Genomic DNA, 17,899 nt, shown 5'->3' on the forward strand with positions numbered 1-17,899 from the left:
GTAGCAGTTTTTAAGTATGAAGGGATTTTTCCTGCACAGACCCTGACTGCTTAACACAGAGGCACTCTGTAGTCTTTGATTTCCCACCATCTTTGATTAGCTGCTTAGCTGGGACAGCCTGCCAGACTGAGGCAGCCTCTTTCCTTTTCCTGCATCCTCTTTTCTGTTATGTTCAGAGGGTGATCACAGTTTACCCACAGCATGGGTATCATGAATTGAACAGAAAAGATACTCTCCCTTTTCTCCTTGACCTTGCAGAGAAATGGACCTAGTGTCTCTGCTCTGGATTGTTTGTCCCCAGTTTTGGGGGTTTGCAGTGATCTCCCATCAGACCTGGAAGTCTGAGCCATGAAAAACTTGGAGCTAGAATTGTAGGTGTGATGGTGCATCCAAGTCAACCTGGCAGGGAAGCCTGGAGAAACTAGGGTACCTTGCCCTGTAGTTCAAAGTGACGGTGGTGGAGGAAGGATTTGACTTGGATCAGGGACAGTGTGCTATATAGGATCTAGGCTAACTTGTTTGCATATTTGTGATTTTACCTTTTGAAATATTCCTTTTTAAAAACAAAATTAAAAAAACCCAATGGAACTAGGGTAGGAGGGACTATCCCGTAAACTTGAGGAGACACCAGCAGTGGAGGTGGAGTCATTGTCAGAGACCTTAGACATTCCCCAGGCCCTGAAGAGTGCTGGGGAGCTCTAGGGGAGAAATGAGATACAGCTTTCAGGCAGCAGAGGCCAGGGTATTCAATTAGCAGAATGCCATAGAACATAGAGTGCTAACCCTGGAGTCAGGATGATCTGAATTCAATTTAATTTTAGACACTTACTGTGTGACCTTAGGCAAGTCACTAAACCCGTTTCTTTCAATTCCCCAACTTTAAAATGATCTGGAAAAGGAAATGACAAACCACTTCAGGATCTATGCTAAGAAAATTCTAAATGGGGTCATAGAGAGTTGTATATGCATTATATACTTAAACAACAATACTATATGATGATCAATTCTGATGGATGTGGCCCTCTTCAGCAATGAGATGAACCAAATCAGTTCCAATAGAGCAGTAATGAACGGAACCAGCTACACTTAGTGAAAGATCTCTGGGAGATGAATATGAACCATTACATCAAATTCTCAATCCCTCTATTTTTGTCCACCTGGATTTTTGATTTCCTTCGCAGGCTAATTGTATACTATTTCAAAGTCTGATTCTTTTTGTACAGCAAAATAACTGTATGGATATGTATACATATATTGTATTTAACTTACACTCTAACATATTTAACATGTATTTGTCAATCTGCCATCTGGGGGAAGGGGTGAGGGGAAGGAAGGGAAAAGTTGGAACACAAGGTTTTTGCAATTATCAATGCTATAAAATCACCCATGCATATATATCTTGTAATTAAAAAGCTCTAATAAAAAATAAAATAAAATAAAAAAGAAAGTTGGATATGACTGAAAGGACTCAGCAACAACAAAACACACCCAAATCAGTGTTACATAAGTATGCGAAGACCAGTCATTTGGAAGGTAGATTAGACTTGCTCTATTTAGTCCTAGAAGGCAGAGCTAAGGACAATGGGTAGAAGTTGCAAAAGGACAAGTTTAAACAAAATGTCAGAAAAAATTACCTGCTAACAAGAGCTACCTGAAGATGGAAGGGATATGTCTGGAGGTAGGAGATCCTCTGTTATTAGAAGTCTTTAAGCAGAGAGGGGAAGGACCATTTTTGGAGCTGTCAAAGAGGCGAGTCTGGTTCAGGTTTGGACTAAGTGATTAATCACTCAGCTCCCTTCCAGCTTGAGAATTCTATGACTCTGTGAGATCTAATCAGACTTCCTCATTTTATAGACTTAGGGGAGCAAAGAGATTTAACCTAATACCAAACAGATTAGTTAGAACCAGAACATGGACTTGGAAACTAGGTCGTTTGGCTTCTTCATCCCATTATTCGTTTGCTGGGAGAGTGGAATCTTTGACGGTTTATCAGTTACCGCCTTTGAACACCTGAGTGAGAGGGAGAGGGAGAGTGAGAGGGAAGTGAGAAGATCCTTAGTAGTGATCCTCTGTATTTTTTTTTTTCATTTTCAAAGTATTTGCAACAACTGTAATTTATAGATTTCATTGAGAAATAGTGTCTAATTTTTTTATTTATGGGCTTATATCAATTCAGTTGTTTATTGAGAGAAATTCTCTGAAGCTTTGTTGGTGAGCTCTCTCTCCAATATCTGGTAATCACAAAGGAAAAACTCTTACCTTGAACACAGACTTTTGTCTTTCCCCAGAGGCTTCCAAGTCTCCCCCTATCTCCATCACTCAATTCTACCCTTGAGGACATTACTCTGGAATTGAGCTCCCCCTAGTGGTCTGACAGAATACACATTTTCCCTTGCAAACAGGGATGATTTACTTTTTCTTCTTTTTTTTTTTATTAAAGTTTTTTATTTTCAAAACATATGCATGGATAATTTTTCAACATTGACCCTTGCACAAACTGGGAAAACATCTTCACAGTTAAAGGTTCTGATAAAGGCCTCATTTCCAAAATATATAGAGAACTGACTCAAATTTATAAGAAATCAAGCCATTCTCCAATTGATAAATGGTCAAAGGATATGAACAGACAATTTTCAGAGGATGAGATTGAAACTATTACCACTCATATGAAAGAGTGTTCCAAATCATTATTGATCAGAGAAATGCAAATTAAGACAACTCTGAGATACCACTACACACCTGTCAGATTGGCTAAGATGACAGGAAAAAATAATGATGAATGTTGGAGGGGATGCGGGAAAACTGGGACACTAATGCATTGTTGGTGGAGTTGTGAACGAATCCAACCATTCTGGAGAGCAATCTGGAATTATGCCCAAAAAATTATCAAAATGTGCATATCCTTTGATCCAGCAGTGTTTCTATTGGGCTTATATCCCAAAGAAATACTAAAGAAGGGAAAGGGACCTGTATGTGCCAAAATGTTTGTAGCAGCCCTGTTTGTAGTGGCTAGAAACTGGAAAATGAATGGATGACCATCAATTGGAGAATGGCTGGGTAAATTGTGGTATATGAATGTTATGGAATATTATTGTTCTGTAAGAAATGACCAGCAGGATGAATACAGAGAGGCTTGGAGAGACCTACATGAACTGATGCTAAGTGAAATGAGCAGAACCAGGAGATCATTATACACTTCGACAACGATATTGTATGAGGACATATTTTGATGGAAGTGGATTTCTTTGACAAAGAGACCTGAGTTTCAATTGATAAATGACGGACAAAAGCAGCTACACCCAAAGAAAGAACACTGGGAAACGAATGTGAACTATCTGCATTTTTGTTTTTCTTCCCGGATTATTTATACCTTCTGAATCCAATTCTCCCTACGCAACAAGAGAACTGTTCGGTTCTGCAAACATATATTGTATCTAGGATATACTGCAACATATCCAACATATAAAGGACTGCTTGCCATCTAGGGGAGGGGGTGGAGGGAGGGAGGGGAAAAAAAATCGGAACAGAAATGAGTGTAAATATAATGTAATTATTAAATAAAAAAATTAAAAAAAAAAAACATTGACCCTTGCAAAAGCTTGTGCTCCAAATTTTCCCCTCCTTCTCCCTCCCCCTCCCCTAGATGGCAAGTAACCCACTATATGTTATATATGTTAAATCCAATATCTGTAAATATATTTATACAATTATCTTGCTGCACAAGAAAAATCAGATCAAAATGGGAAAAAAAATAAGAAGGAAAACAAAATGTAAGCAAACAAAAACAAAAAGAGTAAAAATGTTATGTTGTGATCCAGACTCAGTTCCCACAATCTCTCTCTGGGTGTTGATATCTCTCTATAGCACAAGACCATTGGGACTGTCCCAATCACCTCATTGTTGGAAAGAGTCACGTCCATCAGAATTGATCATCGTATAATTTTGTTGTTTCTGTGTACAGTGATCTCCTGGTTCTGCTCATTTCACTTAGCATCAGTCCATGTAGGTCTCTCCAAGCCTCTCTGTATTCATCCTGCTGGTCATTTTTTACAGAACAATAATATTCCATAACATTCATATACCACAATTTATTCAGCCATTCCCCAACTGATGGGCATCCACTCAGTTTCCAGTTTCTGGCCACTACAAAAAGAGCTGCCACAAACATTTTGGCACATGTGGGTCCCTTTCAGGAATGGGTTCCCCTTGCCCTTTTTTTTTTTTGCTCAGGTTTTGGCACTAAGTTCAGATTCTCCTATTTGTAAATTATGAGTGAAACTAAGTGGCCAAGATATTTGCAACTATAGGAAGGGAAGAGGAAACAGGGATGTGTGCAGGATACAAGATCCCCCTCCTTCATATTAGGGAAAAACCTTTCATCCTGGGCTGTCTAAACCTCTAATAGATTTGGAGTAGTATCCCAGGGTTTAGAGTCCAGCTTACTTGCTACTTACTATTTATGTGACCCTGACTAAATAGTTTAACCTTTCTAGACCTCAGTTTCCATCTCTGTCAAATGGGCATAATAATACTTTGCAGGAGTGTTAGGAGGCTCAAATGAGATAAAGCCAATGGTAATCATAGGAGTAATAACTAGCATTTATATAACACTTGCTACGTACCCCACATGTGCTAAGTGCTTTATAACTGTTGTCTCATAAAATACTTTGCAAATATAAAAGTGCTTTTGAAATGTTAGCTGTTCAATGTTAGTTTTTCATTGTTGAGTCAGGTCCAGATCTTTGTTGGCCCATGATCCATCTTTCTTGTGTATAAGATTTATTAGACTGTTTGCCATTTCCTTCCCCCGTGGATTAAACAAAACACAGTTTAAGGAACTTGTCCAGGGCCACACAACTAGATTTCAACAAAGTCTTCCTGACTCCAGACCTGGAACTCTATCTACTAAGCCACTTAGCCTTTTCCTAGTTATTAGTTAATGTTTGCAAATACAAATTCAGCATTATATTTCAGAAAGAATTAAGGTGGTTTTGGATTGATGATTCTTTTTTTCCCTTTCTTTTTCTTTCTTTCTTTCTTTCTTTCTTTCTTTCTTTCTTTCTTTCTTTCTTTCTTTCTTTCTTTCTTTCTTTCTTCTTTCTTTCTTTCTTTCTTTCTTTCTTTCTTTCTTTCTTTCTTTCTTTTTTTTTTTTTTTTTTTTTTTTGCTGAGGCAATTGGGGTTGACTTGCCCAGGGTCACACAGCCAGAAAGTGCTATGTCTGAGGCCAGATTTGAACTCGGGTCCTCCTGACTTTAGGGCTGGTGCTCTATCCACTGAGCCACCTAGCTATCCCTTGATAGTCATTTCTTAAGCAAGTTATTTTTGAATAACTCCCCTAAGTCAAGAGTGGGATTTTGGACCTCTTTCAATAACAACTGCCATTTCTAAAGGGCATTAAGGTGGTTTAAACTCTTCACGTCTCTTTTGAGGCTCATGGTAACCTTGTGAGATAGATCACTCTAGGTATTATTATTCCACTTTTGCAAGGAAGATTTTTCCAGTTAATATATCTTAGCTCTTCAGTCAGCAATCACCACTAATATTCCTGTCACACCGATTTTCAGAGGAGTGAAAGTCACCTTGTTGTGTCAGAGACAGAACTGGAACTCAGAAGTTCCATGATCCCAAATCCAGCATGTTCTCCATGATGTGACATTTATATTTGCAAGTTTATATTTCCTGCTCTGAAGAAGGTGAAGTTCTCTGAAAATGGAGATGATTTCATTCTTATTGATTTCTTGATAGATTAGTTATGACCCTGTCAAAGAATACTATGGTTCTGGAGCGTCCTAATGACTATAACACACATTTCATCTTATACTCAGAAGGATGGGAATATTCAGGGCGGGAGACTTTGGAAAGTTTCAAACTGCAGGATGGATAGTGATGACTCTGAAGGGTGGATAGCCAGGTCTGGTAGCCAGAGGGGGCAATGGTGTGGACAGATCCAGGAGGCACATTGTCAGGGTAGACGGCAATACTCAGTGATTGGGAGGAGTGATATCTAACTTAAATAGAAAGGGAGGTCATTAAACTGTGCATGAGAATCCCTGTGGCTGCACATTGACTTAGAACATCAGATATTAATATTACCTTCCTTTTGGTTTTTATTTATTTTGTCGGTTATTTCCCAATTACATTTTAATCTGAAGTCACTCTAGAGGAAGAGACTAAGAAAAGCTAATAAAGTTGTTGTTTTTCAATCTAAGTAACAATCCAATAATTCTAAAAGGTCTGCAAGACAGATTGATTTACACTCTGGGTATATGGAGTATACTGGGAGGATTAGAATCTCTGATGTGAGGGCTTACTGAGCTGTTTTCAGGACTAATCATCCGCCTTTTGGGTCCATTCATTACCTCCCTTTCACCTGTGATTTCAAAAAGCTGTAGAATATGCAGCTTCTGCACTCTGATAAGACCGTCTCAGCAGACAGGCAAAACAGGTTCAGGGTAATTGACAGATCTCAAACTTATCAATGAGTTAGGGGAATGTTGATCCTAAGCCTGTGAAGACTTCCCCTGGTGGGATGGGCACATAAGAACCATTTGTCCAATAGCCACGAAGGAGGCTGAAGCAGGTGTTGCTGTGGGGCAGTTGGACATCAAAGATGTCAAGGGTATCCATTGCATCCTGAGCCATCATCAGTCATTTTGACTTTTGTCTTGTCCCTGTTCTTTTTGATGATCCTAGTAGAGAAAGTGAAGTTGGTGACTTTGTGCAACTCTGTCTCACCTAAATCTAATTCACTCACAAGTCAAGGATCACTGTGATTGATTCTCTTTGAAAATGAAGAACAAACACTCTACAGAGATATTAACAATAGTTAGCATTGCAGACCAAAGCATACTTTTTTCACCTATTTTGAGGTGGTTTTTTTTGTATTTCTTTTAATTTTTGGTATGTTTCTTTTTTCACAACTGGGACTAATATGGAAATATGTTTTACATGATTGTACATATATAACCTATTTCAAATTGCCTTCCATTTTAAGAAGAGGGGTGGGATGGGAGAATAGAAAAATCTGGAACTCAAAATCTTGTAAAAATGAATACTAAAAATTATCTTTACATATAATTAGAAAATATTATCAAAGCTTAAAAATAATAGCTAGCACTTACATAGTATCTTAAAGCTTGCAAAATATCATATGTACATATATATAATTTTCTTTTATTCTTATAGCAATTGTGGAAAGTGAGTGCTATAGAAAATAAGGTTAAACTTAGATCACACAGCTAGTAAGTGAAAAAAAAATAGACATTGAATTTAAGTCTTCCTAACTTCAGGCTCCTCTTTCTGTCCATTGTGTCACGTGGAGAATGGAAAAAAATAAATAAGGAGGGAAATTATAGCAGATAAAACTTAGAAGCAAAATGATAAGAAATATGAATCAAATTCTAAATTGAGCATTCTTCCTTTAGGCAGGGAAGAGTTTACCCCAAGTTTCACAAGTCAGTGAGGCTTGACTCCCCCCATTTATTAAACCTCAGAGATCTCAGACATGAACCCTACCAAGTTATTTGGCATTAAAGACACTTGTGTACAAGTTGGGAACTCTTCTGATGGCCCCTTGTCCTTATTCTATCCTTCTGTACCCAGCCTCCCTCAAGCTGGAGTTAGTATTTCCATTTTTCTTTGGCTTAAGTAAAAATCTTCTATTGATATCAAAGGTTGTTTCTTAGCAACTAAAACACTCTGTTTCACTATTTCCATCCTTCTGAGTACAGGATGAAATGTGCATTGTAATTATTGGGACACTCCAGGATCATTGGATTCTTTAGCAGCATCATAATTATTCAATCAAGCAATCAATAAATGCCAGCTATGTGCCAGGTATCGTGCTCAGTGCTGGGGAGACCGATACAAAGAATGAAATAATTTCTATTTTCAAGAATCTTTCTTACATTTTAATAGAATAATTATATTTAGAGCTAGGAAGAAATATTAAACATAGTTCCACATTAGAGAGTCTCTATATAGGTATTAATAATAGGTAGCATTTACATAGTGCCTTAAAACTGGCAAAATGCCTTATATATATTATCTCCTTTTATCCTTACAGCAACCCCGGGAAGGAGGTGCCATTATTATCCCCATTTTATAGATGAGGAAAATGAGGCAGTTAGTAAAGTGATTTGCTCAAGATCACATAGCTAATAAGTACAGATAGCTTATTTTTTTAAAGGTTTTAAACATTCATTTTTATTAGATTTTAAATTATTTTTTCTCTCTCCCCCTTTCTTTTCTCTATCTCTAAGAGGACAAGCAATCTGATATGTTGTAAATCTACAATCACATTAAACATCTTTTCACATTTGTCATATTGTAAAAGGAGAATCAGAACAAAAGGGGAAAACCACAAGAAAAAAAAAACAACCAAAAAATAACACGATACCCTCTGTTTTATAGATGAGACAATTAAGGCCTACATCTGTGGTGTGATCCATGAGCTGTTCCCAGTATTATCAGAACCCAAGGCAAACAATATAAAACCTGCTCTCAAATCAACTTGTAAAGACAAATGTATTTTGGTTCAGTGAAAAGAATATCAGCTTTGGAAACAGAGGACCTGAATTCAAGTCCTGTCTCTGATACTTCTTCCTTATTTGTCTCTGGGAAAGTCCTAATTTCTGGATGACTCAGTTTTCTCAACTATAAGTTGAAGATTATAATAATAACACTTTATCTTCCAGGGTTGTTATAAAGAGTAAATGAGATAATATTTGAAAAATGCATTTAACTCAGTGCCTGACCCAATAAGTGTATATTCCCTTCTCTTTCCTCTCCCTTATAAATAAATACAATATAAGTAAAAATAAATGAAATAAAATTGCCTGGTATCAGAGACTCCTTCTAGTTCTCATCTACATACAAACCCAGATTACTGACTGATGAGAGAGATTCTTCAGGATACCTTATCCCAGGTGTAAACACCTACAAGGCTGCTTACGGGAAAGCTGTTGTAGAGAAGGGTGGGGAGGAGAATAAAGGTAGGAAGTCTCTTGAAATTAGGGCCACCTGAGGGGAGGATGTAAACCATTTAGTTATTTTCCATTTCAAATAAAATATCTTTCCAACAAGGAATAAACTCATTTGTTTTTATGCTGCAAAAGGAGCGCACTGGGTCCAGTGACCCAGACACTATGTAAAGTTGGAACTCTAACCAAGGTCTCCTGCCTGATTCGAGTAACAACAGATGAAACCATTGGACTGTATTGCAAAAGCTCCTTCATTGTTTGTGACTTTATGGGATATTTAGCACCCAGAAAAAACTTGATCTCATGTGACATCATACATTTTTCATCATGGGCAACAGATCCACACAAATATAGCAGAGGCCCCATCTTTTCCAGCAGCAGAACAGCCAGTGAAGTTTGTTTTGTATCAACAATTTTATTTTTCTTGGACCTCGTCCTTCTGACCCATAAATAGACAAGTTTTGGCTTTGTAATGCTGTTCTTTTACCAAGCTTGTGGAGAGTCTCTAACACTAATTATATCCTCTTCTGGGCTCATACTGAGCCTGTAGAAACCGAGCGTTTTGGGGTCTTCTTGTGGTTCTTTTACAATTCAGCCTTCCCTTTGTTTTATTTCCTTTGGGCTTTGAACTGGCCTTTGCTGACTTATAAAGTCCAAATCTGTCATGGAGTCTGGCAGGCAACCCTCTGCCCGAAGCTTAGTGCAATCCAGTTTGTAAATCTCTAATCTGTACCATGCTGATACTATAGGGCAAATGCCACTATTTCAGATGGTTTATCAATATGACTTCTCCAGCTTGATTCCCCATTTCTAGTTTTGCAGAGCCAAAAAGTATGCTTTCCAATTTCCAAAAAGGGAAAAAGTCTGTCCTCTACTAATTAAACTAGAGTTTTTCTGTTCTGTCCTAGAAATAGGACAAAGTGATCAATCTTAACACATTATTGTGATTTGATTGGTTCATTTTTTAGATCAATAATAATAATCAATAACATCATCACCATCACAACCATCCTCCTCCTCCTTTCTCCAACAGTTAATAATTGTATGATCATAGGCAAGTCCCTGAAAGTCTTTGTACCTCAGTTTTTTCATCTATAAAATGGGGATAATGGTATTTTTATGTTTCTTGGATGGTTATGAGTCTTAAATAAAATATTTTGTAAACCTTGGTGATGTCATATCCAACTTTTCATTATCCCACTTGAGGTTTTTTTGGCAAAGATACTGCAGTGATTTGCCATTTCCTTCTCTGGCTCATTTTATAGATGAGGAAACTGAGGCAAACTGGGTTAAGTGGCCTGCCCAGGATCATATAGCTAGTAAGTGTCTATGGCTGGATTTGAACTCATTTCTTCCTGGCTCCAGATCCAGTACTCTTATTTACTTGGTTCCCTACTTGTCCCTTTGTAAACTTTTATACATATTAGCCACTGTTTTGTTATATGTTTTTGAGTGTGATCTCTTCAATTTAATTTTCTGCTTTCATCTTCACAGAGCCAACCAATATTCCTTTTATTTTCTAAAAAGGGAGAAAATCTGACCTTTTATTACATTAGATTTCCCCCTAAAGAAGAGGTAGTATGTCATAGTGAATTGAGAACTCGACTCAGAGCCAGAAAGACTTGACCTCTGTCACATACTGGTTGTGTGACTCTGAGTTAGTCACCTAACTTCTCACTGCACTAGGAAATTTTCTAAGATTACAAGTCTCAGAGAAAATTGAGGAAGCTCCCTCAGGAGTTTCCTATGCCAGCAAAATCACAAAATCTATCCAGTTCCCAATCCTTTTACAAGGCACAGGATAGTGTGAACACTCCTTTTTTATCATTTAATTTTGTTTGGTCCATTTGGGGACCAAAGGCAATATTATTATCATCTTCTTCATTATTTCCCTGCTTCTGACACTTTAGAGCTAAGTAGTCATGGATAGGAAAGTCACTATTCACTCAGTTTCTATTTCCTTATGTGTGAAATGGGGACAATAATATTCACACCTCTTACTTCTCAGAATTTCTAGGGGGATCCAATGAGCAAATGTAAGGAAAAGTTTTAAAATACTGAATTTCCATATTCTCATCAGTTATTGTTAATAATATTATCATTTCTTTCAGAAATTTCTTCTGGCCAGATCTGAGAATGGGATGGATTTGCTTGCTTCCTCTCCCGGCTTACTTGCTAACAGTACAGATATACCCTGTGTGAATCATAAACAAAGATGCTTGCTTAGGAGTTGGGGAGCTGTAGCATAATTTTTCAGGGATACAAGAGACTCAAATAAAATAGTATTTTTAAATATAAAAGTATCATTTATTTCTACCAGTTAGTTGAATTGTAAGGGGAATAGGAGACATGAAGGAAGAAGGGCTTAAATAGTCCAACACATCCTTCCTTTACTTAGCTGTGGTGTCTTTCTTGCTTTGAAAATAAGCAGTGAAATAATGAAAAAAAACTAAACTAAAAAATAGCAACAACATGGGATTACAGCAAGTCAGCAAGGGTGGGTTTGAGATCTGTAAAAAATGAAAATAAACAATGAAAATGATTGATCCTAAGTTATTGTTGAATCAGAGCTGGGAGCTGAGGATTCTACCTGACTACAGGTGATTTGAAATGAATACCAAAGGGGAGGCGTTGAATATAGCAGAGCCAGTGCTTTCTTTGGAATCAGGAGCCATTAATTAATTCTGGTTCTGCCTTTTATTGCCTTTGTGACTCTAAGAAAAGTCACTCAGAGTCATAGTGGTACAGTGGATGAGGGACTGGACTTGGGAAGATCCGGTCCTGTAGCAGAAACCTCATTCAGCCTATTTCAGTAAAACGGGGGTGAAGTGGGTTCCAAATCTATCACTCTTTGATTCTGATGTTTCACTTCTTTCAGCCTGTTTGCTCATTACTATAATGAAAATTAAGGAGCTAGGTGATACAGGGGATGAAATACCAGATCTAGATTCAGGAAACTGAATCTTCTTGAGTTCTAATATGGTCTCAGACACTTCCTAGCTGCATGACCCTATTCAAGTAATTTAACCTTGTTTACCTCAGTTTCCTCATTTGTCAAATGATCTGAAGAAAGAAATGGGAGACCACTCCAGTATCTTTGCCAAGAAAGCCCCAAATGAGGTCACAAGAGAGTCAGATATGACTAAAAAATTGACTGAACATAATGAGAAGTATGGACTAGATGAATCATTTCTAAAGGGAGAACCATAGTCCCCTCTAAGGCCATAGAATAACCCCAGAAGAAGGGCTATGGCTCAACTTCCAAGAAATATGTGATCATTATACACAGTAACAGCAAGATTATGGGATGACCAACTGTGACAGACTTGGCTCTTCTCAGAAATGTAATGATTCAAGACAATTCCAATAGCCTTGGATGGAAAATGCCATCTGCATCCAGAGAGAGAACTATGGAGATGGAATGTGGATCAAAACATAGTATTTTCACCCCCTTTTTTGTTTGTTTTTTTTTGTCATGGATTTTTCCTTTTTTGCCTGATTTTTCTTGCACAATATGACAAATATGGAAATATGTTAGAAATGGCTGTAAATGAATAACCTATATCAGATTGCTTGCTGTCTGGGGGAGGGAAGAGGTAAGAGTGGGAAGAGAGAAAAAATTGGAACACAAAGTCTTACAAAAATGAATAATGAAAACTATCTTTACATGTATTTACATGTAGCCTTATGTGGTCAACCAATGGGAGAATGGGATGATGGCTCACATCCATCCTGTCCTTCCTCCCCATCTCATCCCACCAATTGTTGCCTTGCCTCCCAACATCCTTCCTCCCCAAATATCCCATTCATCAGCCTAGTACCTTGGTCCAGACACCTCTAGTAGCTGCAAAGGGCAAAACTCTTCTCCCTTTTACTCTCTGTCCTTCTATCTTCTAATGGATTCAAGTGGGTCTGCCCTCCAAAGCTTTGCTCCCCTTTTTCCTTTCCTCACCCCTTTTGTTTTTACATTGAAAAAAAGGGAAAGCACAGGATGAGCAGACATGAATAGATTGTGATTGCGGTATTCTCTAATCTCTTCCTTCAGCCCTTCTTTCTGGATTCCCTATTTCTCTTGGGGCCACCACCATTTTTCCAGTCACCCAGGTTTATAATTTTAGCATTCATTATGCTCTACTCCTTACTTACCTTCAACTCACATATCTAAATCGAATTCACTTCCAAATCTTATCCCCCTTTTTTTTTTAAACCTGCAGCATCTTTGGTATCCATCTACCTTTTCTTCACTCATTTCAGCATTCTACTGCTGAAATCATCCTCTCTCCCCTGATCATGCTCCAAATCTCTTTCCTCTCTGATTCAGCTTCCACTGAGTCACCAAAGAGATTTTCTAAAAGTACATGTTTGTTTATGCCATTTTCTTTCTCAATAAATGCCAGCTGCTCCCAGTAGACTCTAGGATAAACTATTATTTAATTTTTATGTCACCCTTTAAAAATTAATTTTTATGAATTTATAATGTACATAATTATTAGTAGAGTACTTGTATATAATTTAGAAAAAAAAACAGTCCTATTTGGGGAGAATAGTATGCTCAAAAATGTTTTATTGATAGAATAAGGACGTCCAAAAAATTGGAGCCTCTGACAACACTGTGGAATATTCTTCCAGAGATATTATTAATCCCATTTTATAGGTAAGGAAAGTGAGTCTCTTATTGAATTCAAATCTTCTTCAAGTGCCATCTGATCCCCGCCCCAATTGCTAATAATGTTCCTTTATCTTTAATTTACTTTGTATATTTTTTCTCTTTAGTATCTCTGTATGTACTATTTCCCCTAATAAAATACAAGCTTCTTGGGGGCACACTGTCTTTTGTCTTTGGGTCCCCTATACCTGGTTCAGAGCTTAACTATGCTGAACAAATGCTTGTTGACTGTTTCTTCCCCTAACTCCAACAGCCTGTGTTTTATGCCATATTGCTTCAGAGGTCCAGGCAATTTCTGACTCTATGAACCTCTGACTTGAAACATTTGATCAAAACCAAGTTAATTTATTAAAAATTTATTTTCACTTCTTCCCTTTGACTGAAGTTTCCCCTTGTTTTTCCAGGGTTCAGGGACCAAACATTCCCAGAGAGAGTCAGAGATTGAAGAAATTGGAGAAGACTCTCTTTCTGCTTCCACAAATCGACAAGGGGGAAACTAAGCACCCACCTGGTTGCTGGGTTTGGGGCTGGTATTATTGTATTGCTTCAGTTCTGTGGGAAGTTTTATTGCCGCAGCAAGCAATAAACATTTCCTTGTCCAGAGCTCTATTGCTTTATATCTCTCTAGAGGCGGAAAGTACCAAATCTCTTAAAGCAGATTACCAGGACCAGTCTGGGGCTTAAACTTAAAATGCTTTCAGTGTCCTTATATCAGCCACTGGCTCTGCTCTGACCTGGGTTCAGGGCCTGGTTGGGCATTTGCTAGTTAAGGGGAAGTCAGTAGGGAGTAGTAAAATGTGAGGATGCTGTGAGAGAAAGGATGGGTTTCAGCTAGGAACAAGAGAAAATAACTCCAGAAGAAATACTTCTGGGGAAGCAGTGTGGAACAAATATGGGATTTAGAGTCCAGAAGATCTGGCTTAGAAATGCAATTCTATGATTTTTCTTTTTTGTTTGTTTGTTTTTTGGAAGCGATCAGGGATTAAGTGACTTGCTCAGCATCACACAGTTAGTTAGCAAAAGTCTGGAGCAGAACTCGAGATCATCTTGATTTCAGGGTCAGTGCTCTGTCCACTGTTTCACTTGTAAAATCTTGGTCAAGTCACCTTTGGAGTTCAGTTTTCTCCTCTGAAAAAGGAAAGACTTGGAATAGATTATTTCAAGTTCTAAATCCTGGCTTTCTTTTGCAAGAGTATTTTTTTTTTTTAATCAACAGGTTTTAAAAAATACTAATAACTTTTTATATTTCAAAATACACGCAAAGTTAGTTTTCAACATTTACATATTGCAAAACCTTGTGTTTCAAATTTTTCTTCCTCACTGCCCACCTACCCCCTCCCCTAGACAGCAAGCAATCCAATTTAGTTTAAACATGTTCTGCAAGAGTTTATACAACTGGGAATAAGTGGAATGAGGCGACTGAATACCATGAAGGTCATTTTTCTTTTATCACCAGTCTCTGAGCCTGTGCTCAGCAGCCAGCCCTGCCTGTTTCTTGTTGCCAGTGCTGCTCCTTTTGGCTTAGGGGTTTTAGTTTTTGCTTTACCTGCTCCCTGAAAACAGCTTCTTCTTTAGATTTTTAAGAAAGGTTTAGAAAATGCACAGAGAGGAAAGTTCACATGTGGACTCTGCCTTTCTGGGATTATTGGGAGGACAGAGTTTGTAAACTGTGAGATGTGCAAGTACACGTTCCCAGAATTCTTGGGCTGAGCCCCTTCTCCCTGGAAGAAACTTAGGCCCAGAAAGTTTTCACAGGCTGAAATGGGAAAGGAGGAAGAATCCACCTGGGAGTCTCTGCTTTTAGCCTGGGTGTGTGGTCAGGAGCAGGGCCCGGAGCTTGGGTGTAATTGCCTTGCAGCTGTGGGCAGGAGAAAGCAAAGTGAGGACTGAGATTTCTTTGTGAAGACATTGGTGGAGGAAGGGCCAGACGAGAACAGATGTGAATGCGGATCAGAGGCAGCCAGAGGAAATGCCAGAGCTTGCCTGGATCACGGCTACACTGGCAGCTGCTGGGGGGGACATTGTTGTTTGTCCTTCCTTCTCCAAGAGGCCTGTGGATGCAAGAAGATGTTGCCATGACTTCCAAGTGAATTGAAGTGAGGGAGGGATAATGGGGGCACCAAACAGAATTGCAATCTATACTTTCGTTTCTTTTTCTTTCCTCCCTAACTGATGCAGTTTCTGACTTTTTTCCTCCCATTTCTATTTGCCTCAGATCAACTGGAAAGAGATATGGAGGGAAAAGGAGAAATCTGTCCAAGTTTCAGCGTTATTGCAGCTATTTTGGGTAGTCTTAATGTTTGAGTTTTTTATACTTTCCAAATTGTAATAATTACATAATATATTAATATTATATTATATTTTATATTATTAAATTGTTAATATTAATTTATTATTATGGCAATCATTATATTATACATTATAAATTAATTATTATTGTTTATTATACATTAATAAATAATAATATAATACTTATAAATTATATGGTCATTAAGAATGGTTAAAAATCCTATGAGTTTGGGGGTGAGGGGTGGAAGGGGTAAGTGTCCTGATTGAACATGTGGAAAATGGAAGGGGTGTGCAAGAGAACTGACGCAAGAGAGTTTTTGCAAGCTTGGATATCTGGAGTATTTTGCAGACCATTCTTTCTAGACTTGCGTTGAACCCAAGGATTTTTCAGTCCTCTCCGAGGAATAGGTTACTCATGAGTGCCTGGAGCACCATCTAGTGACCAAACCATATATCACACTACTTTTCTCTTTCCCCTTTCCCCCCAAAGCTGGTTAAGTAAGGACAGATCACATAACAGTTGGCTCTCCATCAACCGGAAGACAACAAGAGGATCACAGTCATTACTAAGTGCACCTTTGTCGCTTCAGCTAACCCTCATCCCTCAAACTCCTGTCACACAAGTTTTCAGAGATCTCTAGGCTAAAAGTTGACCCCCCTGCCAGTAAAAATCAGTCAGGGACACCAGGGGGGCCCAGGGGGAGCAGGTAATGTCATTACCAGCCCTACAAGCAGCAGGAGCGGACCCTGCACTCGTATGGCCGGAGCACACGTATTTCCTATGTGTGTGTACCTCTCCATGTTGGGTTCCTTCTACACTGATGGTGTGGGAACCCAACTTTATGGTGGTAGGGGACTTTTCCTACTCTATTTCATTGAATGCCTTTGCTTGGAACCCACGGTGTCCTTTGAATGATTAAGCAAAATACATTAATTAAGGCTTGCGAGTTATGTTTCTAACTCCAGAACCACAGAACATTTGATTTTCCTGGGGGGCCATCCATGAGAAGTGTTATCTCAGATACGTACTAGCTGTGTGATCCTGGTCAAGTCATTTAATCCCTGTTTTCCTCAGTCCTTGTAAAATGATCTGAAGAAGAAAATGGCAAACCATGTCATATCTTTGCCAGGAAAACCCCAAAATAGAGTCATGGAGAGTTGGATGTGACTGAACTACATTATGTGTGTCTATAATTAATATATAATAATAATAATTATATATGTGAATATATATATAATTAATATATAATCTCATTTCAACCTCACAATGACCCTATGAGATAGATGCTATTATTATTCCCATTTTACAGGAAATTAAGGCAAATAGAAATTCAGTAACCCATGTCACCAGCTCCCTTAAGTGAGATCTTGCCCTTTTTTCTTCATGATTTTTATATTCTGATTCGGCTAGCCCAAACCTGTCAAGGCTGTTTGCTAGATTAAGTGCTTGATTTCTAGCCAAGAAAGTTTGGGTTTGGCAAAGCTAGTAGGAGTTTTTGTCATTCTAGAATCTGCTTCCTCAACCTTAATTCCGGCTGTGGGAATCTCACAGGCTCAGGCAGGCAGCCTCCCTCTGTCTGCTTTGTTTTTCCTCTTTTATTCTATTATGATTTCTTTCCTCCACTTCAAGACTGCAAAACACCTAATTATAATCTTTCCTCACTTTTGGCACTGTCCTTTCCCTTTGGCTTCTGGGATTGCCGGATATGAATGACCTTCCCTTACCCAGACTACAGAGATTTAAGCTTTAGAATGTTTTACTCGGATCTCTGGCATTTACTTCCTTTATTTACCTAAATATATCAGTGACCCCGGGCCTTGGAAAATATTTGTTCTCTCATTGCCCCATTGACTAGAGGGGTAATTAGAGTAGGCGCACTGGGTTTTGCTCTAGCAAGGAGTCATGGAGATATTCTTCCTCTCCCCCTCTGATCAAGTGGATCATTCTTGGGATAAGGAGA

This window comes from Antechinus flavipes, chromosome 6 (assembly GCF_016432865.1).
Source record: "Antechinus flavipes isolate AdamAnt ecotype Samford, QLD, Australia chromosome 6, AdamAnt_v2, whole genome shotgun sequence".
NCBI classification, from domain to species: Eukaryota; Metazoa; Chordata; class Mammalia; order Dasyuromorphia; family Dasyuridae; genus Antechinus; species Antechinus flavipes.